Source organism: Maylandia zebra, linkage group LG15, assembly GCF_041146795.1.
Source record: "Maylandia zebra isolate NMK-2024a linkage group LG15, Mzebra_GT3a, whole genome shotgun sequence".
NCBI classification, from domain to species: domain Eukaryota; kingdom Metazoa; phylum Chordata; class Actinopteri; order Cichliformes; family Cichlidae; genus Maylandia; species Maylandia zebra.
In genome coordinates, this window is record NC_135181.1 from 37341704 (window position 1) to 37368131 (window position 26428).

Here is a 26428-nt window from a genome sequence, read left to right on the forward strand (position 1 = left end):
GCGAGTGCAGGCATCACTGAAGACCTGACACCGGCGGAATCGGACGTTCGCCGTCCTCGGCGGGACGCACCAGGTGTTGTGTTATGCAAACTTCACTGCCATCCGATGACGCTGTCACATCCCGTCGACGAGAATGACCCCTGGCTTTGTCTGAGGAGCACACTTGGCCGTCTCCAAAACGCAGAGTCACAGGGGCAAGACAATAACGCCCAGAAGTTATAGAAATGAATTGTAAGTATCGACAAAATTTTACTTCCCGTCTTCTATTCGCTTTAAAAAAAAATACGATGATAACAATCCTGAAACTATTTTATTTTCTGTTTGTAGCCGACTTTGCTTTTTCTTGATTAAATTTTTGTTGTTTTTAGGATTTGCGATTGCATGTGCCACTTTTGCGCCGTTTTCTTTCTGTCCCTTTCTTTTGGTTTCCAAGCAGAATTAAATACATATTTTTTAAACCACTTCATAGTCTTATTTGACTTTACCTGATACTCGGATGGTGTTTGACTTCGCTTATATTTCTCCTCTTTTGACGTTCTTTGCGCAGTTTGTGAATTTGCTCATTGTGAATGTGGGGCTGTCTCAGTGCAGGGCCATAGCATGAAATATAGATAAATAGCACAGGGTAAACCCGCTGACCCCGGGCAGGCAGGCAGACAGACTGTGCAACCGGTCCGCACGACTCAATGAGGACAATCGGGGGTGAGAGAGGGGAGGGAGAGCAGCAGAAGAAATAAATGGAGTACTTGAAGCGCACTGAAACAGCGCTGCACTTCACTTCAGCCCGCGGGGCAGGATAAGGGTGGATCTTCAGTAACGTGTTTTGTCTGTTCAAATGTGATTAAACAAAGAAAAATTATTTTAAAAAGTACTTAAAAAAAGGTAAATAATTATTGAAGAGGCTTTTTCTACTTAAATTCCAGCAAATTGAATTTCACATTCTGAGGTCACATCACTCATTGAACCCTTTTATTGATTGGAAATTAGGGGTGCTGGGGTCAGGTGGGGTGCAAAATTTATGTACAGGCAGGAGTCAAAGCAAAAAAAAAAAAAAACCCAAAAAGGTGCCTTCAGATTGTTTTTTGTGCTTTACGCCAAGGCAGGGGAAGGGAGGGAGAGAGTAGGGGACCGGGGCCATTTGATGTTTTCAAAAGGTTTCAGATGGCTTTAATTAGGACCTATAAAAATCTGTCTGCCCCGTTCTCTAAGGTAGCGCTGTGGAGTACCAGAAGGGAGGGGAACTGGCAGAGGAAGAAAAAAAAAGAAAGAAAGAAAGAAAAGCAAACCGACACAGAAAGTCGCTTCAGCAAAGGATCGTCTAATCAAATTTTTATAACCCTCCTCTTCTCTTCTCCCTGCTTCCCTCCCTTGCCTCCCGCCCTCCCTTCCTTGATGCTGGTGGTATGTAGGCAGCCCTCTTTGTCTGGCTGCTGTGTTATCCCCCCCCCCCCCCCCCCCCTCCATCCCCTACCCTCCACCAACCTCAAACTAACTATTGCCTACAGTTGGTCCGACCCCAGACACCTGAAGGCTAGACATAATGATCAAGAGAAGTTCCAGTCTGTCTGGAGCACAGCCAGCGGTGTTTAGGTTTTCTTCTTTTTCTCCTCCTCCTTTTTTTTCTTCTTCTGCTGGCGCTTCTTTTGCTTGCTCCTCATCCACAATCAGCTCACGCTATGTTTGAGAGTTTGCGTTGGTGTCTGTGTGTGTGTGTGGCTGGAGTTATGTTGGTTTTTTGCTGCTGTCACTGTGTAGCATATATGGATATTGGATTGACTGTGGGTGACTAACGGAGTTGCAGTCTCCGCGCTAAGGAGACATCAAAGACTTTTTCTGTGTTCTATTATATGTGTGTGTGTGTGTGTGTGTGTGTGTGTCTTTAGCTATGCACCTATGTATATAAGGAGCAAGATTTCGGCTATGTTGATTGGTGAACATCCGGAAGTTTAAGTTCAAATAAGTTATATCACCTGGCTCTTTTAAAATTCATTACATCGATTGTGCTCGATCGCTGTTTTTCTGTACCACCCAGAGGAATTCTGATGCAAAGCAAGATTTATTATTAATGAACAGGAACTGGGTCCTTTGATGTTAAAACAACAAACATAACATATAATTTCTGCATGATTATTCTATTTTTACCATCTCAAGGGCTTCAGACGAGGCTGCGAGACGTTGTTCATGGTTTCAGTTCTGTTGACTCGGTTGTCTAGTCACCGAGGTTATGACGAGGTAGCATCTGAAGTCTAGCAACATGAAATGCACAACTCCAATTAGAAGTTGGTGGAAGATATTTCAATATCTCTATATCTTTGACACAGTCATTTATGGAAGTGTCTTCCTTTTGCACGTCTTTGTTTTGTCGATGTGCGGTGGTTAGGGATTATATGGCGCGGCTTATAACTGGATAATGAGCTAGCTCGCTTTATGGAAAATGGCTGGTTGAAGTCTTTGTTGGGCATCAGTGGAGATTGTGGTTGAATGCGGCACTTTTGAGTTGTTTTTCCCATTTTTGATGAAGTTGTTTGTGAGAACATTATCCCTTTTAGAAGCTGGACTGGCTCTAAGAGCAATGTAATCTCCCCAAATGTGACATTTTGAGGAGCAAGTGCCTGTAAAATGTACACACAGTTTTCAGCTGAAATCCTGCTACTTGTCTGTGTGTGTGTTTTCTGAAAGCCGACTGTGTATTGTGGAATCAAGAAGATTGAGGTTGCCTCTTCTTTCGCCACCAGCCTTTTTGAAGAGGGAAGTAATAAAAAGCTCAATGGGTGCAACAGGCTGTTCTTCCCGCCCTCGTTTTGAAGCTGTCTACCTGGAGATGAATAGGAGGCCCTTTGTAATGAAAGGGGAGAAGAGAACATTTTATTGAAGGCTCTGGATGCAGGAGGATGCACTATAGCTTGTAGATGGCGCATTTGTGTCAGGTTACACAGTTGTACTGCCCACCAAACAATGATTTATTGACATATGAATAATTATTATTTAAGATTCTTCACGGGGGTACAATTTCCTCGACATATCAACATGATGATCACGACTGATGGAAATCTATTAAGCCCCAAGTAGGTGAAAGGAGTATTATGTAAACATTATCAAATGATTTAGTTAAATCCTGCTTGAGCACCTTACCTGACAATGACGCCGGAGAACCACAAAGCCACAGAGTTTTCGGTAACCACCTTTATGTGTGAAGGAGTGAAGTCACAGTCAAAAATGGCGGAGTCATTCAATTACCGGCGTCCCCTTTCCTGGGAAAAGTCCCGAGTTGTGAAGAGGTTAATTGTTTTCGAATCTCCATCTGAGGGGAGAAAATGGGTGAACGGGAGGGATAATTGAGCTGCTGGTAGTTGAGTGGGTTATGGATTACTGTGCTTTTCTACAGCAGAAAAAGGGAGGCGACCAGGAGGGGAAGGGGGGAGAAAGAAAAGGGAAGGAAGCGGTGTGAAAGGCCCGTGTTATGCGATGCAGCCGCAGGGGTCGTCTGGCCCTTCTTGGGAAGAGGAGAACTTCAATCCTGTTTAACCCGTGAGGTGACCCTTGGCCCCTCGCATACTCCCGCCTGCACCAGGTGCAAGCCCTCACTGCTGGCAGCTCATGCACACACTGCAAACTAATTTTTCACACACTCTGCAAGCACTGGGGGAGAAGCCATATGAAAATGTGGATCCCTTTTCACCTTTCCACCCCCCCAAGCTTCTTTTTCTTCATGCCATTCTATTGTCAGGGGTTAAAGTTACAACCAGGATGGGAGGGGGGTAGCTAGAGCCCATCTTTCTTTCTCCTCTTGTAAAATGTGTTATAACTAAGAAAACGGGAGCCAAGATGATTCGACGTGATGTAATAATAATCACAAGAGTGTTAATCAGAGGGATGTCATGTATAATTACTGCAGTGTTTGATAACACCGCAGCAACCACCTCGGGCCATTAGCGAAAGTTTCCTGTTATTATTAATGGGCGTTAATAAAATACAAGAAAACCAGCATGGAGCAAGCCCTTTGCATGGCCCACTGGTTACAACACTGTAAGGTTAACGAACCAATTTACATACTTCCAGCTACCGTCTGGGTGAAGTGACAAGGCAGACGCTCCCTACTCTGTGCTGTTGCGTTATGATGTTCAATATGGAGGAATGTGTCAAGTCTGAGTCTGTTTCTTGATTGTGAAGTGAAAATTAGTGCTGTAGAATCTGAGGTGGCTGCTTTTGTTGTACGTGTTTAATTTTATTTGAACCCATTTACACATAGCTGAGCAAATGTTGTCAATTGTACCCCCAATCTCTTCCCTTTTGGAGGGGAAAAAACAAAACGGTGTGAGTGGTGTCTTCTTGGCTTCAGGCAATGAGAGTCTTGACAGGGACGAGCCGCAAAAATCACTAAAGATGATGCTGGAGACTGGGAGGAAAAGAGGATTAGTATCTGTCCACCGTTCTACTATTTTCATCTGGGCGATCACATTACAAATAGAGCCTTCTCCAAGCACAGGAACAAAATGAGGTCTGTTGGTGATCAATAAAGCAGTGTGAAAGCAGAGGGATGTTATTAAAAAAAAAGAAATCAAAGGCTCTGGCTGGCATGGCCATCATCTCGACCAGTCTGCTGGAATCAGATAAGGGAATGGGGCCTTGCAGGATGGGATGTTTGGCCCCTGGGCAGCTTGAGATGACGAATATCCCTGCCACCGGCACCCATTGCAGACTGATTCCATCTGCAAATGGGCAAAATCAAAATGTTTTAGGATCTTTCTGGCGTCTCTAAGATATTGTAATTGTGAAAGAAAGGCCGTAGGTAAAGATGAGTAAATAGGGACCCAGTGTTTAATCCCAGTGCTGGATGTTCGGGAGAAACTACGCAGTTATTGCTGTAACTCCGCTATTGTCCTCCATTGGATGATGGCTTTTTACCTCATGCTTCACTTACATGATTTAAAGAATATATAATCACGGCTGTTTTCCGATGACAGTGTGTCAGAGCTGGTGCGAGTGTTCGTCTCAGATTAGCTCTTTGTGCCACGAGGAGAGAGGATAGGCAGGGTGTGGGGTGGCGGAGCGGGGCACAATACCTCCACAATCCCAGTTGAAAGAAATCATTTGCACAATTTTATGAAAGCGGTATTTGTCCGGTTGGATGGTTCTATCAAAGCCCAACAGCCACGGTGGAACGTGATTTTTTAAAAAAAATGACATGGTGAGCTACAAAGCCGGCAACATGTCGGGTTACAGTCATTTCTCAGCTGAACGCTCTCCAGGTAAATGCAGATAATGCGCTCTCGAGTTTCTCTTTCTCTTTCTTTAAGAAGTCTCATTTCTACAGATGGCTCTGAGCTGACACCGTAGCTGCCAGAGCTTCTGTTCTCAGAGCTAAGCTTGCACAAAATTTATGTAGTGAAGATGAAAAGACATCATGGCTACACACTCTACGCCTGTAAATTAATCCCTGGAAAAACTAACTTGGAAAAGCAATGAGTTTCTTGTTCTTACAGTATTATCAAAGCCCTTTCCCCCCCTGTACTCACGCCACAGATGCTCTTTATCTAAAACACTTCACAGTCTCACTTTTAAGACTTTTCAGTTTGAATAAGATGGTAGTAAACTTTCATGAGAAAGGTAAGTGTGCAGCAGATGTAACTAGATGAAGCGTGTCATTTCTTTGGAATTTGTTGTTCACTTGCAGTCATAAAAGATGACTGGCTTCTGCCCCTGTTTGTCTTCAGTTTCAGAACCCCCCTCCCCATCCCCAACCCACCTCCCTGCAGCATTTCCTGGTGACTCACTTCTCTTCGAGCCATTTATGCTTACAAACTTTGTGAGGATGAACCACGCAATTCTTGCGTTTTATTGTCCACGAGGGACCATTGGGCATAATGAAGTTCTGTTTCCCAGCTTGAGTTTGGGAGGCTCATGATTACAAATGCTCCTCTCATTGTCTCCCATCATCTCCTCCCTAATTGAAGACAATATAACGAGACAATGGGGTCTCGCTCATCACTCTGCGTCAATGGCATGCTCTATGGAACGTGCCAGTCTGTTAAAAGCGCGGTAGTGGAGGTGGGCGGCACACATGTGGATGGATACTTGAATGCGCATGAGCTTGTTTAATTTGGACCAAGAAGAAGATGGACAATTAAACTACAGCTCCCAGTGGGGCTGTTCATTTTGGTCAGCTTCCCCACGTCATGGCTGCCTGCCCTTGTAAACGCTCCTGGATGTGTCTGGGTTCATGCCTTGGGAGGGGGGAGTTGGGTTTGTGGGCGGGAAGGTCTGTCTCTGGAGGGTTGTCTCAGACGATTAGGACAGCCAAGTGAAGAGAGTCCCTGAGAGCCTGGCCCCCTTCACCTCCCTAATATACTCTGAATAAGTTTGTCTATACCGTGCGTTTGTTGTGGTGATGGAGGCGGGTGGGGGTCGTGTCTGGCCATGGTTTAGTAGTGTTTGTCATCTGCCCCCTTGAGGCCTCTATCGGCTTCTTTGTCTGAGTGTCAGACGTGCAATGTCAAACGCACAATGTGCCTGTGCGTATTGGGTTAGGACGTGACACTGGAATTCATCTTCTTTTTTTCAGTGTTGACAAAAGTCAACTTACTATTTCTCCCATTAGTTGTTTTTTTTTTCTTAATATACAATTTTATGCTTACTTTATGGACAAAAATCCACAATTCACCCAAATACTGATATAAAACCACTTCATAACAGCTGCCGCGTCAGATTTTTTCCCCCCTCCGTTCTTTACTTACATAACGCATTTTTAATGTATTTCTGTAAATGACTTGCAAGACATAGATATAAAGGGACTACGAGGATATTCTCAGAATATTATCAGGTAGAAGCATATTGTTATGAGTAAACAGTTGGCTTTGTTATGAGTCACTGAAGATAAAAAGGGAAAAAAATTGCTATGTTAAAGTGGTGCACGGTTCGGAAAAAACTCTTTACGGCTTTTTTTTTGCCCCTACTAATTTGAACAATAAGGTGTTATGCTTTTTTTCCCTTTTCCCCACCACTCTTAATCTTGATTTTATGTGTGGTTTCTTGAAAAGCCAACTGAGAGATGAAGGAGAGCTGATGCAAGCCTAGTTGACGCTGTTGTTTCGGTAACTTTTAGAATTTGCGGTATTCGAAAAAGATAAATTGAAAAGTCTCGATTCATAAAAAAGCAATCTGTGTTATGTCTAAAAGCATTAGCAGAATTTCCTTTGAATCGAGGCTTAACACTCGCTTCATAGCTGTTCATACAAACAGTCCTATTGTTTGGTGGCTACACACATAATCTGGAGACCAGTTTAGTGGTCTCAAAGGTGTCTCTATGGTTTCACACAGTGCATCTCTGTATGAAATTTGGAAGAAAGATTCATTCATCTCAGCACAATGACTAACATAGAGGGCACTGAGTCCCAGCCAAATATCACAAGTTACATTGAAAACAAACAAAATGGCCTTGCTGTATACTGAGGAGACAAAACGTCCCAATGACTGATAACAGCTCTGCAGGATTTGGGCGCTGTGGGAGAAATGGCCTCTGTGGCTTTGCATTCAAGTCATTTGGCCATTTGGAGCACCAGGAAATGACACGCATTCCTCATTCCCAGTACCAAAATAAACTCAAATCTAGCTTCCTGCTATTTGTACACAATTACTTTTTCAAATTTCATTGATAATGACTTTGTTAGAAAATGTGAAATTGATGCAAAACACTGGTCTTGTGATTAAGAGTTATTATTTCCAGACAGCTTTCTACCATAACATAATGTTCTGCAATATATATAGTTGTATGGTTCAGTAGTAAACTGATATGAATGGTTGTACAAATCTACTGTATCTTAATAGAGTGACAGAAGATGCTCAACATTGAACAAAAGCAATCATGCTGACTGTGGGAAACGTTTTGGTTTTCTAACGTAAAGCCTGCAACTCGGTCTGACTCAACACGGGACCCTGCAATGACTAATCACATGACAACTTAACGTTGCTTCAAATGTGCACGTTGTAAGAGTGTACCTTCCTGCTCTGCAGATGAGTAAATGCATCAGGAGTTTTGATGACACCCAGCAAGCTGTTCTTGATCACTTTAGCCAATGCAAGCTTTACACAAGTGGCAGTTTTAGGCATCTCTTCCGTTTGTGTGCATTTGACAGAAAAAAAAGCTTAAAAATCTGCCTAACCTGATTTTGGAAGCTTGAACATTTTACACTTTATTTGACTGCGCCTTAAGGTGTATTAAACCCATTTTGCATAAAGATTTTTTTATATCTATAACAGGGTGTAAATAAACACAACAGTGGCAATTAAGGTGTGTGTTTCTGAGCAGTTATGTGTTTGTGTGTAACTGTTATCTAGGGCTCAAACTGACCAATAGGGAGATTTTCTTTGGCACTCCTCCTGTATCCCCCTGAAGATGAGGGAGAAGAGTTGTGATACCAAAAAGCTGCTATTTATTCTGTGTAATCTGACATACATGTTAGACCTCCAAAATCAGATATCCCTCCAGGCTCTTGAAGTGATGAGAAAATAATGCAATTTATTAGAATAATGCTTACACAAAAACAAATGTAATAACTCCTTTGTTTATTTCCTTCCCTCTAACTTTTTTTCCCATTGGAGGTAGAAGAAGGCAAATCCAGTGTTGATGATCTCTATGTGGGCAGGAAGCCTTGAAGGTTTGCATCATGTCTGCCACGTTCTACCCGAGGGCATTCCAGCTTTCTTACACGTTGAAATTTGCACACACACAAACGCACGACGCTTGCGCACGCAAGCTACCGTTTTCCCTCACAGCGCAGCAGGAGTCTGTCTTCATCTGTCCTATTGATTAATGAAGCAGGCGCAGCGGGTGTCGGAGAGAGGCAGGAGCCTAGATCAAGGCTGTGAGCTGCATCACTGGCATAGTCACGCCACACAAGTGCACGCGCACAGGCGCTCGTATGCACACATTAGCGCGCACTTTCGCTGTCTCTGTCATGTTCTCTCTGTGTCTGTCACAGCAGACACCGTAGACACAGGCGGCCGTGACACACATGCATACTGAGAGACATGACACACTTGTCATTATAGCTCACAGATACGCCACACACAAATTCGCTCACACACACTCGCTCAATGAATTAACGTGGCTTGGCTGTGCCGGTCGCCTAAGCTGGAAAGGCGTTTTCTATAAACATAATGTTTGTAGATTAGTTGGGGTTAATGATCCACAGCCTGTGTGTGTGTGTGCGCACATGTGGGTTTTTGGCTAAGTGTAAAAGGTACTGCTCTACTGTGCTGTCTCCCTCACTTCCAAATGAGACATCCCCCAGGCACCATTACAAGAGCAGTATTTATGCTATTAGGAAACTGGGTTTGCAGCTCCAGCAGTGGTACCAGAATGAAACGGCTAAAATTATGTCTCAACTAACCTCACTGGGCAGGGCCACTATTTTCTTTGCATAAATGAGAAATTGCGCATTGTGTACTTAGAGGCTATTTTTAAAAATGCCCTGTTGGAATATCATGCGCATTATTTCTTAGCCGCATAAATGCAAAAGCCAAGGAACAGAGCCGTTTTTCTTCTTACCCGCAAGCATTGGTTCATTCAGAGTAGAAATAAAGATCACAACTTCTCTTTTCTATTTTTACTTTGTGTTTTAAAATTAGCCTCACTGTTCAAACCAGAAATAGACCTTTTGTAAAGGCTTTCTGTAAATTGGGATTGGTGGATTCACTGAGGGTGTGGTCCCTTCCAGCCAACCTTCCTTTTTTCTCACAAATGGTCTCTTCTGCAATGCCAAATGGACAGATAAATAAGAGCAAATGACTGTCAGGCCCCTACAAATTTTTTTATTTACGTCCCCCCCCCCCCCTTCCCAAACCTGCGCTTATCCGCCTTCGCTCCCTCCCCTTTCTCTTCCCTGGCGTTCCTGTTGAGGCATGCCTCCATCCCGGCCAACCAGCATCATTCAGGTCAGGGTGAGGGGGCAAAAAGAGACGAGGGGAGGAGGACAAACAAAGGAGCACTGTTACTGCCATACTAGAGAGCCGACACCAGACTGGAGGGGTGTGGTTGGAGGGGTACAGACGGAGAGAGAGAGTGTGACTGAGGAGGTTTATCATTAAGAAAAGAGATTAAAATGAATGGGAGGGGAGCAGGGGTGTCTGCTCTGTTCACAGTAATAAAGAGGACAAGCAGTGCCAGTCTTTTTTTTTCTACACACACATTTGGCACAATCTTAGCTGTGTGTGTTTGTGTGTGAGTGAGTGAGAGAGAGTGTGATAGGGGAGGGATGGGGGTGCATTGTTTTCTGGCTATTGTACAATATTTGCTTAACCCTCATGTTTTATCTGTGCAGCTGCATGCTACAAATGAGATGCAGAAAAGAGTGTGTGCATGTGCACAATAGTGGCTGTCACAGCTGTTAGCAATTTCATCACACACATGCACGCAAACAGATTTTTTTTTTTTACAATGCTTGTATAAGTAGTACAGCTTAAAAAAATCTAAATGTAACAATTGCAGGTCAAACAAGTCAAGCCGAGGAGAGGAAAGATGAAATAGACAAAGTTAGACAAACTGTTAGTGGCTAAAACGATCGTCATTGTCATCATCATTGCATGGCTCTTCTCTTCCACTGGTTGCCAGTCAGTGTTTCCTGACCCCAACTTGAACCTCATTTCCATTTGCACTGATCTTTCTGCTGAGTTCAGTATATCTCTTTTCTTCTGGGTTTTTCTTTTGTTCGGTTACTCAACACTTTGGAATTCCACATCACAAAACATATCTCGACTTCAAACACTTGCAGTTTTTAGGTCGTGAACTGAACCGATTTCTAATCACTTATCTTGTTCTTTAAATTCGCTGTATGCCATGAGTAAGAAAATGGTTACAGATAACTCAATTACACACGAAAGCTGGTACTCCATAAGGCCTGTCTGCTTTGTGGAGAGTTTTATTTATTTATGGGTTTTGGGATTTTTTTTGAGTAGGCTCCATTCCAGTGAAACAGTTTCTTAACTGTTCGTATGCACTTTGTTTTTCTTCTTTTGCTCCGTCAGGTCGGGAAAAGAGCTGGAACGAGAAGAGGGGTGCTCACAGCGTTAGCCATCGATGCAGAGTGAAGGAGCGGGTAGAGGAGCAAAAAAGACAAGTGTAAGAGGTAAGGGAGCTCAGTTTACTCTGGAGGGGGGTTATATATTGTCTTGTCTTTGTATCTGTTACCTTTTCATTCAGTTGCCTGAGTCAGCTGTGCACCTGGGGTGAGTTTGATGTTTGCATGTTTTTGTGAGTTGTTTGAATGTGTCTGTTGTATGTATGTATGTGCGTGCATGTGTCCCTGGTGTCAGACCCCAGCCACCATTTGAAGAACACATCATCCTGTCTGAGTCATCAACTGCCTCCCGATCTTCATTCCCGTCTTTATCTTTTTTTCCTCTAATGATCGTTGCTCTCTGCTGATGAGAAACCCACCAGCACATCTGTGTATACTGATATTTATTTTAGGAATGAATCTCTCAGAAAAGTAGAAACTTCCTGAAAATGTTGTTTGTACCTATTAATAGTAAAAAAAAAAGTATTTTCTTAAAATTCTACAACTATTTAAAAATCAATGTCTATTTGTATGAAGGAACCATTTCGATCCGCACTGAAGAAAGGTTTCGTGGAATTACAAAGCCTCTTGCGCCGCATTTCCATTTCACGCCGTGCAGATTTGACTCTTTCTCTTCAGCGGCCATTAGACTAAACAGTCCTCTTTTCAGGGATGCCACCTTCGCCGTCTTAACTGCGTTTCAGCTGTTCCCGAAGTGAGCAGCCTCTCGGAGAGTAATCTTCTCACCCTCTCTGTGTGAGGCTGAAGGCAGCACTAAATCATTTTCCACCATGCAGTCATGGACAGAATGGCTGCCACCATGCACAGATAGGGGGATGGTTAGAGAGGAGAGGCGCCGAGAGGAAAAAGAAAATGTTGTTTTTCTCAGTTCTTGCCATCCTCTCTTCTGATGAGACTCTCTCTTCTCTTCTACATCAGTCTTCCACCCAGACTTTACAATAGCAATGTGTGAATTGTCTTCCAGTATTTATGTATCTAGTCCATTTTTTTCTTATTATTTTTAGAAAGGGAAGATCCATATTACTTGAGATGTATATGAGGATTTTTACCCGCCACTATTGGTACTATTACATTTACTGTCCTTGATTTCATTTATCTTTTCGGTAATTGGTTGAATTGGAGGGAACTGAACCTGGAAATCTTCTGGAATTGGGGGTTAATGTGTGTGCCCTTCCAATAAAAAACTGTTTCTCCACTCATCATATTGCCTTGTCCAGCAAAGGGATCACCATTTTAACATTACCTATCAAAAAGGTTCCTTACAAAAGGCAAAAAATTCAATTCAGAATGCTTCACTTCATTTCACGTCAGCCTGATCCACCTTCTCTCTGATCTCTCTCTCTTAGTTGCTCTTACCTATTTCTCCTAACTCCTTTTGGTTCTTTCCTTGTTGAATTGTGTCACTTGTGTAGCTCTTCCATTCGAGCTCGCACTGCTGCTCTGACCTGATCTATTTTCTACAACCACCACCATTTTAAAGGACAGGATATGCTGATGAGGATAATTTTGAAAGCTATTAGTTCGAATAGTTAAGGGGGGTAGAGCGTTGGTTTAAATAAATGGGAAGCTTTCCTCCAAGCGGTCGTCGGAATTCCAACAGTAATCAGTTGTAATTATTGCGCTTCCTTACTTTTTACATGTCTGTCCAAATCACTCCAGCTGGACCAGAACAAAGTGCTTTAAAATGGAAGTGGTTTTGAAGCTGTTTCAAGAAGGAACATTATTCTTCTGATGGATGTGCTACGCATTAACCATCTGGGATTTTGAGGGAAACGCCATTGTTTTAGGTTACTGGTCAAATGATGCAAGGAAGAAAGAGAGGAAAAAGGTGAAGGATGTTTTAAGCAAATATCCAGACATGCCACTACCCCCCCCCCCCCCCCCCCCCCTTTCTTTTTTTCTTTCCTACCAAGTGTGTCTGCCCTCTGCTTCTGTGGAATAGGACCTTTCAGGAGCAGCCGAGTCTATCTAAGCTGGCTTTAAAAGCCGCAGGACAAGCACCAGCATGGTTCTCTGTCAGTGTCCATTTGTGTATAAGGAGGTGGGCTGCCACAGTGTGTCACAAGGTTTCATATTTCAAATATATGAACGAGAGAATGACGGCCAAATGAGTCACTCCGTCATGTCATATTGATTCAACGCAGGACTCTGGGACAGAGCGAGTAATTGTCAGTTTCACACTCACGCAAAATAATCAACACATGATGGACAATAGTTTGCAGCGGTGCGGGGAGGTGAGGGGCTTGGACACACTGCGTCGGAGGCGACCATGAAAGCCTAACAGACAAGTGTCGAAAATGGGACCATTTTTATCCACACAAAGAACTCCTCAAAACAACTTGCTCTTTTTTTTAAAACCATAGACACCCCGTCACCAATAAAACGTAATATGAGGAGAATTCTGAGGATTCGAATGAGAGCCTTATTGAGTTTTATGGAGAATGCTGTTTCAAAATGGATGGATGGATGAAAGATTGATTGGGGGGTGATGATCAGGCAGAAATGGATAAAAATTAAAACAAAAGAGGGTGAGAAGATGGAACAAGAAACAAGACAGGAAGAGGTTGCTGGAGAAATGTCAAAGCAAGCATGGAGAGTCCAAAAGTAGACAAGAAGTAAAGAACTGGGGGGGGGGGGGGGGGGGGGGGGGGTGTCCGGGGGCAATGCGGCAGTGCCTCTAATGTCTTTATAAGGTCATAAAATCCTCCACTTCCTGGCCTCTCTAATTGTGAAGAATGGGATGGAGGTGGAGGGGAAGTCTCAACTCTACCTGCCTACTAAATGAGTCCCCTAAATCTGCTCTTGGCCTTGGGAGCTTTCTATAGGATCGCTATGCCAGCAACATGGATGCAGAGGGGGATGATTTCTGAGAAAGTCTATGTTCTGATAGTCTTTATTGCTCTTCTCTTTAAGATTAAGATAGAGAAAGACAATGTAGAGAAATGCAAAGGAAGAAAGAGTGAGTAAAGTACTGCAGCCTGTTTTAATGATCTTTGGAGATGCGTTGGAAGGAGGGTTCGAAGAAAAATCCAAACAACTGAGAGTAAGAATGTAATGTACTTACATACAGTTTTTCAGAGAGAGAGAAAAAGAAAAAACCTTGTGAAGTAAGAGTGAGAAAGAACATAGAGGTGGAGAGGCAGAAGATTTTATTAACTCTGCAGGGATAGACTGTAATGGCTATACTCCCCAAAGTAGCTGTAATCCTGAACTCTTAAAAATGTGAGAAGTTGCTCTTACCATCGCTGGAAACGAAAACATTTTCATTTCATAAACTGTTTGTCTAAGGGACCCTGCCCCAACCTCTAACCCACAAATGAGCACAGTAATGAACAGAACCTTCACTGCAGAAGAAAAGTTAGTTATTTTACAGTCTAGTGAAAGGTACAAACTAAACTTATCCCAGATAAGCTCAGTTGTTCTTGAAATTGGGAGCCATTAATATCACTGTTTGTTTTGAAGTGAGATGGCATACATTTGAAAATAGCACCAGCTTTGGAGCTTTGGAGCATGAATAAGGAAAAGATATATATATATATATATATATTATATCTTTTTGGTAAAAGATATACAGCTTTTACCAAAATAAAAGCTGTAGAACAATGTACATTTAGATATGTATATTTAGGGAAGCCAGATGTTGACATATGTGATGTAAATTAGGGTTGAAAGACAAAAGCTGTATTCACAGATTGAAATAAAAACAGAATCTTACACAGTCACAGCTATGTATGTTTTTTTAGTGTAATTTGTATATCACTAACAGCCTGCTATCATGTGTCACTGCTGTGTTACCCACTGCCATTGAAAAGAATTTAAACTCTGCTATATAACAATCCTTCACCATCACCACACTTTGAATCTTGTGGCTTTCCCTTTTCCGTTAATGCAGCCTATATACTTGATATTTGAAATGAATGGTAATTTCAGGCATTGTGAATTTGTTTTTCAAAATGTAAAATTCCAGTCTTAATCTCTGTCTTTTGTGAGTGACTTAGGAGTTTCTAAGCCGTGCGCCAAACTTTTTGCTTATTATCACGTGGGTATGGATCGGGAGGGGGGTTGTATTGTGACTAAACTTGCTACACTACAGGAGCTGTATAACAGTTGCCTTTTTTGTTACTGGGGTTTTATCAGTGGGTGAGAGAATAAAATGGAGTCAAAGGCAACCCCCTAAGCTTTTCATAATGCGTTCCGAGAGGAGACAAAGGCCCGTATTCACTGCTGGGTGTCGATAAGACCTATCATTAGGCTGCCATTGGAGGTATTACTGGCACACACAAACACACTTGCACACATATACGGAGTGCAGCAGGGCGCTTACTTCTGCACCCTTTCTCTCTTCTTCTTTTCCCCCCTTTTTTTTCCCCCTAAAAACACACACATAAATATTCCTATGCGTGCCAGAAGTTAAAGAGGCAGCCGGGCTCACGGTGAACCGAATAAAGGCAGACGAGTGGACCCCTGCTGCTTCCCCATCGCAGCTGAATTCACTCACATGGAGGGGACATCCACTCGGCTAGACGTTGCGCAGCTGTAATTTTGTACGTCTAGTAGCAAATGCAAAAAAATTTTTTTTTAAATGTATATATTTTGTAATAAATCTATCTAAGCTTTATATGCTCTAAAAAGAAATATATGCCATTACATTTATAAAAATTGGAGAAAACCAAATTAAATAACAATAATGTGTTATTTTTATTTATAAAGCTTGTTTAAAAAATGACTTACAAAGGGCCAAACCACCTTTAGTCCTCTGATGCAATTTTAATTTCAAAAAGCACGATCAAAATAACTTGCAGCTTTTTTCACTGATTATTAATGCTCTTCTGCTCTATGTGCAGCCCCCCCCCCCCCCCCCCTCCAAAAAAAAAACAAAAAACCAAAACAAACAAAAAAATAAAAAAAACAACCCACTTGTGTTTGCGCTAAAGCAGCAACACATTGGTCGTGTTTCGAGGTGTATTTTTGTGACAAACTCCTACCAAATGCTTAAATGCTTAAAAGCAGTTGAAATCTCTCTTGAACAACCAGTGGAAACTGCCTGATGATCAAACTCCTTGTTTACAGTAGTGATGCTGTTGCTCCAGAATGAATCTGTTATTCACTTACTAATGATAAAATGCTACACGTAAGTACATTTACTTAACTAGACAGGTGTAAAATTAGGTGCTGAGGAGGAGTTGGGCTTCCCATTACTGTTTTCCCGTATGTGCGTGTTGTGTGTCTGAGTCTGAGAAGGAAGATGGCACTGCTGTCTAGTTCCGAAGTAGATGATGGACTGTAGCTCGTATTCCCATTCCCTCTCATTAGCTCGGCCCCTGAGAATATATGAGGTTACTTACCTTCCCTTGCTCTCAGTTCGTGGCCAAACGCCAAGCGTCGGATCAGGGTCATTAGCCTCGCTATTTGGAACAAATGGCCTTCGATAGTATCTCAGCTATAATACAACATGAGCAGATTAACCCCTTGATCCTTGAAGGATAGCATGTTGAACACATTAGGACGAAAGCAGCGATCAAGGCGGTGATGATGTTTATTTTTACTATCATTATTTGTCTGTTTCTGGGCCTCTTTATTCATGTGTTCTTTGGTTGTTTTGAGGGGATTTTTTTTCTTATCTCTCTCTCTCTTTTTTTTTTTTTGGTTGTTGTTGTTTTTTGCAGCAGATTTTGACAGTGGAATCTCATTGCATTTCAGCTAAACATCACAGCTGTTTGCCTGAAAACAAAAACCACAGAGAGAGAAGTGGGCAGACGATCAAAGCCCAAGGAGGATTTGTCTGGCAGATAGAGGCTGGGGCTCTGCCTGCGTGGACTCTCTCAGCACAAGGTTGCCCCCTCATATCGCCAGCTTGAAAATTAGAGCTCACGAAAGGGAGCAATGCAGTCACAACAACCTCCTCCCTATTGCAGTTGCCTTCTTAATACATTGCGCGTGTGCGTGCGTTTTCTTGTCTTTTCTCCTTTATAGCCAGGTGCCTGACACTACACAGTTTTTTAGTGCAGTATCACACCACTCGTAGCACTGTAAATAATTCACCTGACTGATTTTGAAACCCCTTCGGATTTGTTATGAAAAGAGCCCTCTACGGGAAATTTGGGATTATTTCCAAATCCGTAGGCACAAAAGGAGATAATCCATGACTCGTTTGTGTTTTGAGCCGCCAAGGGAAAAAAATGCAGCATGCTATATGTTTATTTCTGTCTAAGGTCACCAAAACCATCTTTCCATAAGGTTCCTTATGAGGTTTGTGGCCTATCAGGGGGGGGGGGGGGGGTGTCTTCTGATGTCTGTTTTGAGCAGAAAGACACACCCAGAGGATGGATATAATTAAGACTAGTGCCTTTTTGTGAGTAAGGAGGGTGTTTGGATAACTGCTCTGGGTGGTCTAGCACTACATGTCTCTACCAGTTTTATTACAAACAGACACAATGCGGTAAGAACACACATGCATTCTAAGAAAGCGGACAAAGATTAGCATGTACTGTGCAACGTAAACATACACGTGGAAAACAGCAATGTCGCTGGTTTCCTGCTTCCCTGGGACGTTGTTTGAGCATGGCACAGCAAATTTAAAAGAAAAAAAGATGAATTGATCAAAGCAGCGGGCAGACATATGTGACGTTCAGGGATGTGCACTTAAATTTACACTGTTGCTTTACAAAGATCATCACATAGCTAACTTTAGCTTCGCCCCAACCATCACTTTGGCAGTGAATAGAAGCCAGATGAGCCAGAAGGGGATCATTTATGTACATAAGGTACACACAAAAACCATAAATGCTACTCTGGAGTAGATTGAAATATTTTATTTTCTTAGTGCAATTATGGAGCTTAATGAACCTAAGACAAAACCTAATTAAACTGTGGGATTTTTCAGTAAAGAGCCCTGGTAATTGTTTGCATTTATATAATGCTTTTCTGGTCTTAGTGATCGCTCAAAGCACCACTTTGTACCAATAGCACATTGGGTACGATGACACTTGATAAACACATACACAGATACACCCACATTTTTGGTATTTCAACTCAAGGGAGCCCAATAAAGGCTAAATTTTAATTTAAGACTTGTGACTGAAATGTACAGTTCGCTGCTTTGTCAACTATCCGATAAATCACTGTGAGTTTAAAAACTGTCATGCTAGCTAACCGCTTGATGACAAACTATATTAAGGAGGAAAATCAAAATATAAAGAAGTGCTCTCAACCATATAAAAGTTAAACGTCTAATTAACTCTTTTAGAAACAAACTCTAATTTATTCAAGGCTTTCTTGTACTTGGTGGAAAACAAAATGCAATGCCAGTCAATCCCACAACAAGGGCTTTTCTACCAGTCACTCTGATTAATAGCGTCTTCTTGTTAACACATAAACACCGCGTCTACCATCAGACCCTCAAACGTCTGTATATTTGCAGCTTTTTCCCCCTTTGTGTGAATTGGCTCATTTAGTCAGCAGGGAGAATGCTGATCTTGTAGCATTGGGTTTGAAAACACATGGGTGGTCCTGCTTTCTTTCTGGGTTTTTTCTCTTCCCCAAATGTACTGAGCATAAATTTGTGACTCCATATAGGGACTTTAATGATGAGAGTACTCTCCAGGGTCTCGTGAGTCTGCTTACTGGAGCAATAAGAGGGAGATGGCAGTAAGAGAGGTGGAAAAAAATACAGTGAAAGAGAAATGGAGAGGTGGGAGCGAAGCAACGCACCCTTAAAAACCGTCCAGACAGAAATAGTAAATTGCATATTCTCAAAGATGCAGGAACTGCAAACGGGTAGGAGGGATTTCTCCTTCATTTGTAGTGAGCAGCTTTCCTCTGCTGCACTGTTTCACTGTATTTAACATCAAAGCAAACTATGAACAATTGAGGCAATTTTTCATTCGGCCAAGGTCAATCATTGTTCTTTCTCTGGGAATGTAGATCTGGCTGCGAAATTCAGAGGAACCACATTTCACTGGCAAGTCTATTTTAGCAAGCCACCTTTTAACTAAACCGCTGATGTGTTGTGTGTGTGTGTGTGTGTTGTGTGTGTGTTGTGTGTGTGTGTGTGTGTGTGTGGTTAGATTGTACATGTAATTATAAAGAATCTTCAGGTCCATTTATTAAAGCTGCATTGTGATTTTTTTTAAACCATAGTTTTAATTAGAGCTGTGTCTAGACTGCTTTTAATAAAACCTGTGACTTATGTATGTAATATGAAAGGAAAAGCAGATACTGCATACAGTAAAATGCCACACTTGAAATTGACCTTAAATTCTGCTCGCAAATTTATACAACCCTAATCCTGGATCAGATTCAAGAACCAAAACTCCACTTGCCATGTTTACATAAACAGAAAGTGTGAACTGGTTGACATATATATAGTAAATGCTTAAACACTGAATATTTAGACACAGAGATATATTTAGACCTCAGCTCTTGTACTTGCTAGATCTAACCACGACCACATGAACTTTCTTGCCAGGAACCAAACGGTTCTTGAACCAAAGAATATAAAGCTAAAAAGGACTCTGAGAGACTGGTTAAATCTATGAACAGCAGGCAGCTTAAAGAAGTCATTAATACAGCTAAAGTAGCTTAAAAAAGGCATTTATGAATATGTCTTCCATGGGAACTTTGATGTGTTTTTTGACCACAAATGAACAGGCAGCTTTGAGAAATACACAGAGTGACTCATTATTTGTCTCAATGGGAGTCCAAATGGCACTTGAATCAAAGAAAACATCAGGGGATGCAGAGAGGGAGGAAAAAAAACGAAAAACACAAAACATGACTCACTAATGAAGAAACTGAGTAGATGCAATTTGAAAAACTACAAATAATGTAATTTATGCTAACTATGTTTAATTTCTTGGTATTGTCAGATGATATTACCCAGTGCCCACATATGCCATTATTAGCGTAGTCATAGTTTCATATTCTTTGGATGACTTCTTCTCGTTAATTCGGCTTTTTGATTTGCCAAAAGTACAGAAAGTAAGTTCTGTAAAATGTAGGACTGGAGTTGAATTATCAGGACCAACATCTAACTACACACACACACACACACTGTACACTTGAAACAATGTTAACACAACAAAACACATTTTTAATTTTTTTTTCTTTTATTCAAAATTCCTGATATTGTTTAAAGCGAGCAAACCAGAAGAAGAAAAAAGGAAAAAAAAAGTATAAAAACATATTAAGCTTAATATAAAAATATTAAATTATTTATAGGTTTGGCTGAATTTTACAGAGTCAAAGTCCTTTTTTCCCCCACCTTTCCATCTGGTCAACCTAAGATTTTCTACTCAAAAATTCTTTTTGATAATTCATTCTGCCTCCGTGCACATCCCTCTCAGCCCTGGTGTGTAGAAATGTCAGACACCAAGATTTATAAGGCGTTACATTCCCTGCCGTCATAATGCTGAAATTCTTTCATGTTGTGGGCATCACATAATCACTGATATATCATCTTTAGTAAAACACATGTAGAGGCTACCCCGGCACATGATCACAAGCAGGTTCTTTTTTTTTTCTTTGACAGACTCCAAAGTGACTTCAAAAAGGCTCGTTCCTCATATCCGTGATATCAGGATTCTTGTACTTCAGGCAACTACGTACTGTCTGTCTTTCTTTCTTTCTTTCTTTCTTTTAAAACACTTACTTTCAACTCATTTATTTTCTTTCTTCAAGATGAATCATGTATTAATCTACACACATGCTGGCTCTGTGTCATTGTTCCTTAAGACCACCCAGAGTGTTTATATGAATCGGCTCATGAGTGGGCTCTTTTTTTTGTACATAAAAAATTGTGTTGGTTCTTTTTTTATTTTTTAGACGGGGTTTGGTGACGTGCTGACGTATTACACCTAATAGTGTTGACACATCTGTCTGCGATGTTGAATCATTTACGACATATTTCACCACCACAAAAATATTTTTGGAAATGGAGGCATATATAAACTAGTCAGTGTGAAAGCGCCGCAGTGGATAATAATGCGGGAAATAAAACCCCGAAACACTGTGTCGATTGCAAGAGTGTGTGTGTACGTGAGTGTCTTCCTTTTTGAATGTACGTGCATCTGTTTCTTTGTGATTCATTCACAGAGATTGTGTGTGTGACATTTTAATGACAAGCTTTACCAAACAACACCTGAATTTATCCTATGCTTTCTTCTCTGTTTGTTTTCTGTCCAGGTCCAGACTTGAAGGGAGGCACGCAAGCACAGAGACACACACATAATGGCACCTAGAGGCTGTCTGCGGTCTACCACCACCCTACCACACACACACACACACACACACACACACACACACACACATGCATGCCAGTTACGCTAAAAATCTGAACACTGAAGGAGGATCATTATGGCCTCCTTCAGGAAGCAAACAATGTTTTCTAGTTTTCTTCTCCAAGGAGAGAAACATTGACAAGTTATATTCGAGAAAGCTACAAAATTCAGTCATTTAAAGAGCTTTGTAGTTTCCAGTACCAGCAATGTTAAAAGCTGTTTTTGGTTTGATTTAATGCGAGGATGTAAAAAAACAAAACAAAAAAGCTTAAATGTCAAATTTAAATTCTCACTTTTTTTATTTCTAATTTTCAAGTCTTTGCTCATGTCATATCTCATATCATTTGCGATTTGTCCACGTGTGCACGTGTGCTTATGCCTGCTTCGTTTTTCAATTTCTATTTTCATCAGTGAAAACCCATCCACACAAGTCAAATTTAACAGCTGCACCACATATCCCACAAGCCCCCTAACCCCCCTGTGTCCCTCCCAGGGTTCCCAGCATCCTGCTTTGCACACACTACCAAAACCCAGGCATGCTGAAATTACAGTGTGTGGAGGAGGATTGTGGAAAGTGTTCCCTCCCTCTAACCTCTGTATTTGCCCTTTTCTGTTTTTTCCCCCTTCATTCTGCTACAGTTTCGGACGTGTTCGGCTTAGTTTGATGTTCGGTTAAGTGTCAAACCGAACGTTAAGTTGCAATTTGCATCAGCAATAAGGGTGACTAAAGTTCAGCGTGATATTAACGAGGCACGAATGTGGCGCTAAATAAGATTGACCCTGTTGTATTGATTAGTCTACGGCTAGGGTGATAGTCTGTCCTGTTCTGATACCGTCAGGAAACGGCGTGTTTGTGCATTTTATGAGCTTGCACGCACACAGCTCATTAGCATATAAGATTAATTCATTTGGTTTGATGTTCTGTTCAGTATGTCTTCAGAATGTCACACTGAGGTATGTGTGTTTGTATTTATACTACAACACACTCAAATGTAATAGGATTTGTGTGTTGAATTCAATTTGCGAGGTTAATAGAAGTAACCAAGAACAGTGTTGGACATAGAGTTACACACGATCTGCTGCCAGCTTGCAAATAACTGTGATTTGCCAGATAAGACCAAGTAGTGTCAGCTACAGAGGCTTGAACTTGTATTCAGCAGAAAATCATTGGATTATGCAAAGTGCAGTGCTCCTTGAATCAGTTGTGGCATTGTGCTCGCGGTTTGTAGCTTCAGGTTAACTGAAAGCACCGCCCTCGCACCGACCGTGTTCCTAACCAGCTCTAATGATACACCCCATCAGTTCAGCTTCGCCTGCACCGGGGTTAGCTTGGTTAACAGTCGGCTGAGGTGAAGTGTGAGAGTGTGTGTGTGTGTGTGCCAGCTATTAAAGCACTTCAGAATCAGAGTGGAAAGGACTCGCACTGCTAATGGACGTGTCTATTGATGTTCCCATTTAGCGGCACACTGTAAACGATAGGCCAATGATTGTGTTCAAGACGGAAGGAGGTGGAGGAGGATTGAGAGCTGTTTGGCTGGGCGATGATAATGACAAAGAAGGTTATTATTTGGCGCCCCATGGAGTCTCTCTGGGCTTTTGTGTGTGATGGGGAGTAGCGAGAGAGGGTGAAGAGGTGCACTCCTTTCTCTCCTGTCTCTGTCTCTCTCCCTGCCTACTAGCTATTATTCCTTTCTCGCCCACCCCCCCCCCCCCCCCCCCCCCCCCCCCACCCCTGTCCACTCCTCTCATGACATTACTTACTGCAGCCAGTCTACATCCATCTCTTTTTTAGCATCCTCCTCTATTTCTCTTTTCTTTGTTGCTTTTTTCTTTTTTAACTAGATAGCACAGATAGCTGTTGTGACAGTAAATATAAAATAACAGTAAAAGAAGTCAAAGACAGAATAATGCAGCAGTGGCAACAAAATAGTTTCTATTTGTAAATTTTTTAGGATAACAGGTTGCAGTTAAAATATTGATTTTTTTTTTCACACAGCTGTGTGTGTGTGTGTGTGCTGTCAGTTCTAATCACTGTGTGTGTGATGAATATGAAAACAGTCAGGCTGCCTGCAGGTTTGGCAGGAGACCACCTCCAGCTGGACTCAGACCCCTACTCAAGTGTGTCTGTGTGTGTTTTGTGAACGGGGTTGTACAAGTCAGCTTGTATCTGTCAGTGCTGTGACAACCTCAAGAGGACATAACAAACAAACCCCCAAAAAACAGTTATATAAATAAAACACTGCAAAACACACAACAAATCAAAATCCCACTAAGAAAATTCATCAAGTTTAAGCAGCTTTAATAATTGAATTTGATGCTTTTCTTATTTATAATGTAAAACTATGCTATATAAGCTAGAATGTATTGAGACTGGATTTAAAAGGTAAGGTAACGCTGCTTTTGATAATGTCCTGTGTTACATCATCTATCCTTACTTGCTTTTTGGATTTAAGCAACCTAATTCTTTCCATTCTAGCTCGTCAGTCCTTTGTTTTATGAGTATTTGTGTCTCGCGTTCTTTTGCACTGCTGATTCTCAGGCCTTAAATACTTAGTTTGTCCCAAAAATTGGGAAATTGCTGTGTTGCAGCAGTCAAAACATGGGGAAAAAAACCCATCTTATAATAATAATCACAGGGTGAGACTGCTTAGAAAGGTTGGGGGCAAAAACACTAAAAAGATGCTTAATTAACCAGCAATTAGCCTCAAAAGACTCAATAGATTTATTTAGTATTTAAAGTTGGAGCTTAAAGTAGAGCTTAAACATAATAATGCTGATGCTGTGGTACGAGCTGGTAAAGAGTCTCTTATCTGTTTTTTCATCAGTGGAGCTGAAACACATGTTGGGGAAGGTGTCAGCTGCATGCCTGGTTAGTGGACACAAATATCTCATCAGTGTAGTAAAAATCCATCTATCATTCTGCGTGTGCACACGTCTGTAATCGCAGGGTGGCAGATAAAGAGGGAGATGCCATTCCAGCTGTGAGGGGACACACACACACACACTCAATCACACAGAGCCGGAGGCACGTGAGCAGGTGAGCATTAAGTCAGGCAGCTAAACAGATCACGTCGCGGTATGATATCTGCAGACAGGCAGACAGAGGAGGCCGGTCTGTACCTGCAGGCAGAGAGCAACAACTCGCAGCACCCTCGCCAGGAATTTCCTCCCCCTCCCGAGAGAGAGAGAGAGACATGGAAGTGAAGGAGAGAGACGGGCATTAACTGGGGTTTCCAATTTTGTTTTTATGCATATCCAGTTTCTTCAAGCTATTTAACCCTAAACCTGAATCCATTTTTTTTCTTATGATATTTTAATCATTTACTGCATGTGTGGGAGCTCCAGAATTCTGGCACACGTAATTTCACCCATTAAAGCCTTTAGAAATGTTACCATGAACATTTTTGTGTTAGTAGTGTACCGAACAAAAGTGGATAATCTAAAATATATTCCTTTTGTTAACTCACAACCGATAAGAACCACACAATCTGAATTGAAATGTTTTTTCTTAGTTTTCTTAGTTTCACATCTCACCAAGAAAAAAATCTGTGTGTTCCTCTGCCAAAATAGGCATCAGTAGTAACCTTCTACACTAGTGAGACAAAGATCGAACGAGAAGGGTACAAATCTTACGTAGAGAAAATGAATCCTAAACCTTATGGTTGGTGACATTTCAGCCCAACACTTATCTTTAACACCATCTGATGAAACTGTATAGACAGACATTACAAAACTCGATACTGTGCTATTGGGTGCAGTCAGTTCTTTTGTTGTTTTTCGAGTAATTTAATCACCTCTTGCAGATGCCTTTCTGGAATTACAGGTATGTGGGGTTTTTTTTTTCTGTTTTCACAGTACTAACTGTGAAACACTGACAGTATCCATTACACCAACTTGTTCTACAAGTTTCTGTATTGCTGGCACTCCTTTAAAGTAGTTTTGTAACAGTACTTTGTTTTAAGTCTGTTCAACATATGTGGTGGTAATCTGCGGCATCCTGTATCACATTCATACTGTGGTCTCTTACTCTGGACCACCAAATAGCGTCACCGAACCAACTGTGGGATGCGCCGTTGCTCAAGAGAACGTCAGCATTAGTCATTAACTAAAGAACCCCTTGAGTCACTTCTCCAGCTTGTGCACAAATATTATTTTCCCCTTTAATTTCCTCTCCTTATTCTTAACGTTTGCGCGGCCCCTTTTCAAAAGCTCTTTATAGCCTATAGTTAACCTAAAAAGAGAAAAAAAAACCTCCTGAAATTTTCACAAGTCTCAAATCTGCCTCCACCGCATCCACTTATCTAAAAATGTTTCAGTGGTTAAATGTCAGAGCTGTCTGTGCCATTAAGGCCAGCATGTTTGAAGGAAGGACACCCATGCCAGCCCTCTCCCTCCTCCCTTTTCTGTCTCTTCTTATTCCTCTCCCCACTTAGCTTTCTCATAATGCTCCAGCACAACCCCCCCAACCCGTGCTGGTTTGAGGGCTGATGTGCAGACCTTGTCATTCAGATTAGGGCCACATTGTCAGCTCAGGGCCCTTCTCTCTCTATAGTTGCATGTCCCAGATCTTTCTTCCTACTGTCATCTTCATCCTGCGGCCAGAGAAGACCTTATAAAGCTACATTCCTTCTCATCCACTTCTGTCAATTCCAGCGCTGTCACTCAAATCACTGTTGTGGAGAGTGAAAAGAGACCAAGTTAACGTGTCCCTCGCAGCAAGGACTGTGCTTTTTGGTCCAAGATTGGCTGTCATCAGCTAACAAATTAGTTTTATTATTACTATTATTATTATTATCATTATTATTATTGCTCGGGACCTAAAAGCTTCAGAATGCCAAATTAACACATGCAATCTAAAATTCTTCACAAATGAATACTGCTCATTGTTTTCCTGCCTAACAGTAAAGACAGAGCCATCTTGCTATTTTTAACTCTCTGTTTTCTGTGTAAAAGGAGTATGTGGCATGCGATGAGATATCCGCCACATCAGCTTAGTCACTCCTTATCCTGCCCTGGAAAAGCGTCCCAACAACGTTTTTATCATCCGACCACATCTTGACTCACTGCCACAGTTGC

General features: G+C 41.7%; 1 long non-coding RNA gene across 1 annotated transcript; it reads left to right on the plus strand.

Moving 5' to 3' along the window:
- Positions 1 to 22990, plus strand: LOC101465399 (uncharacterized). The gene is made up of 3 exons (XR_191463.4): positions 1 to 231; positions 11023 to 11123; positions 21258 to 22990. It is a non-coding gene; the product is annotated as an uncharacterized LOC101465399 (long non-coding RNA).
- Positions 22991 to 26428: the final 3438 nt, after the last annotated feature.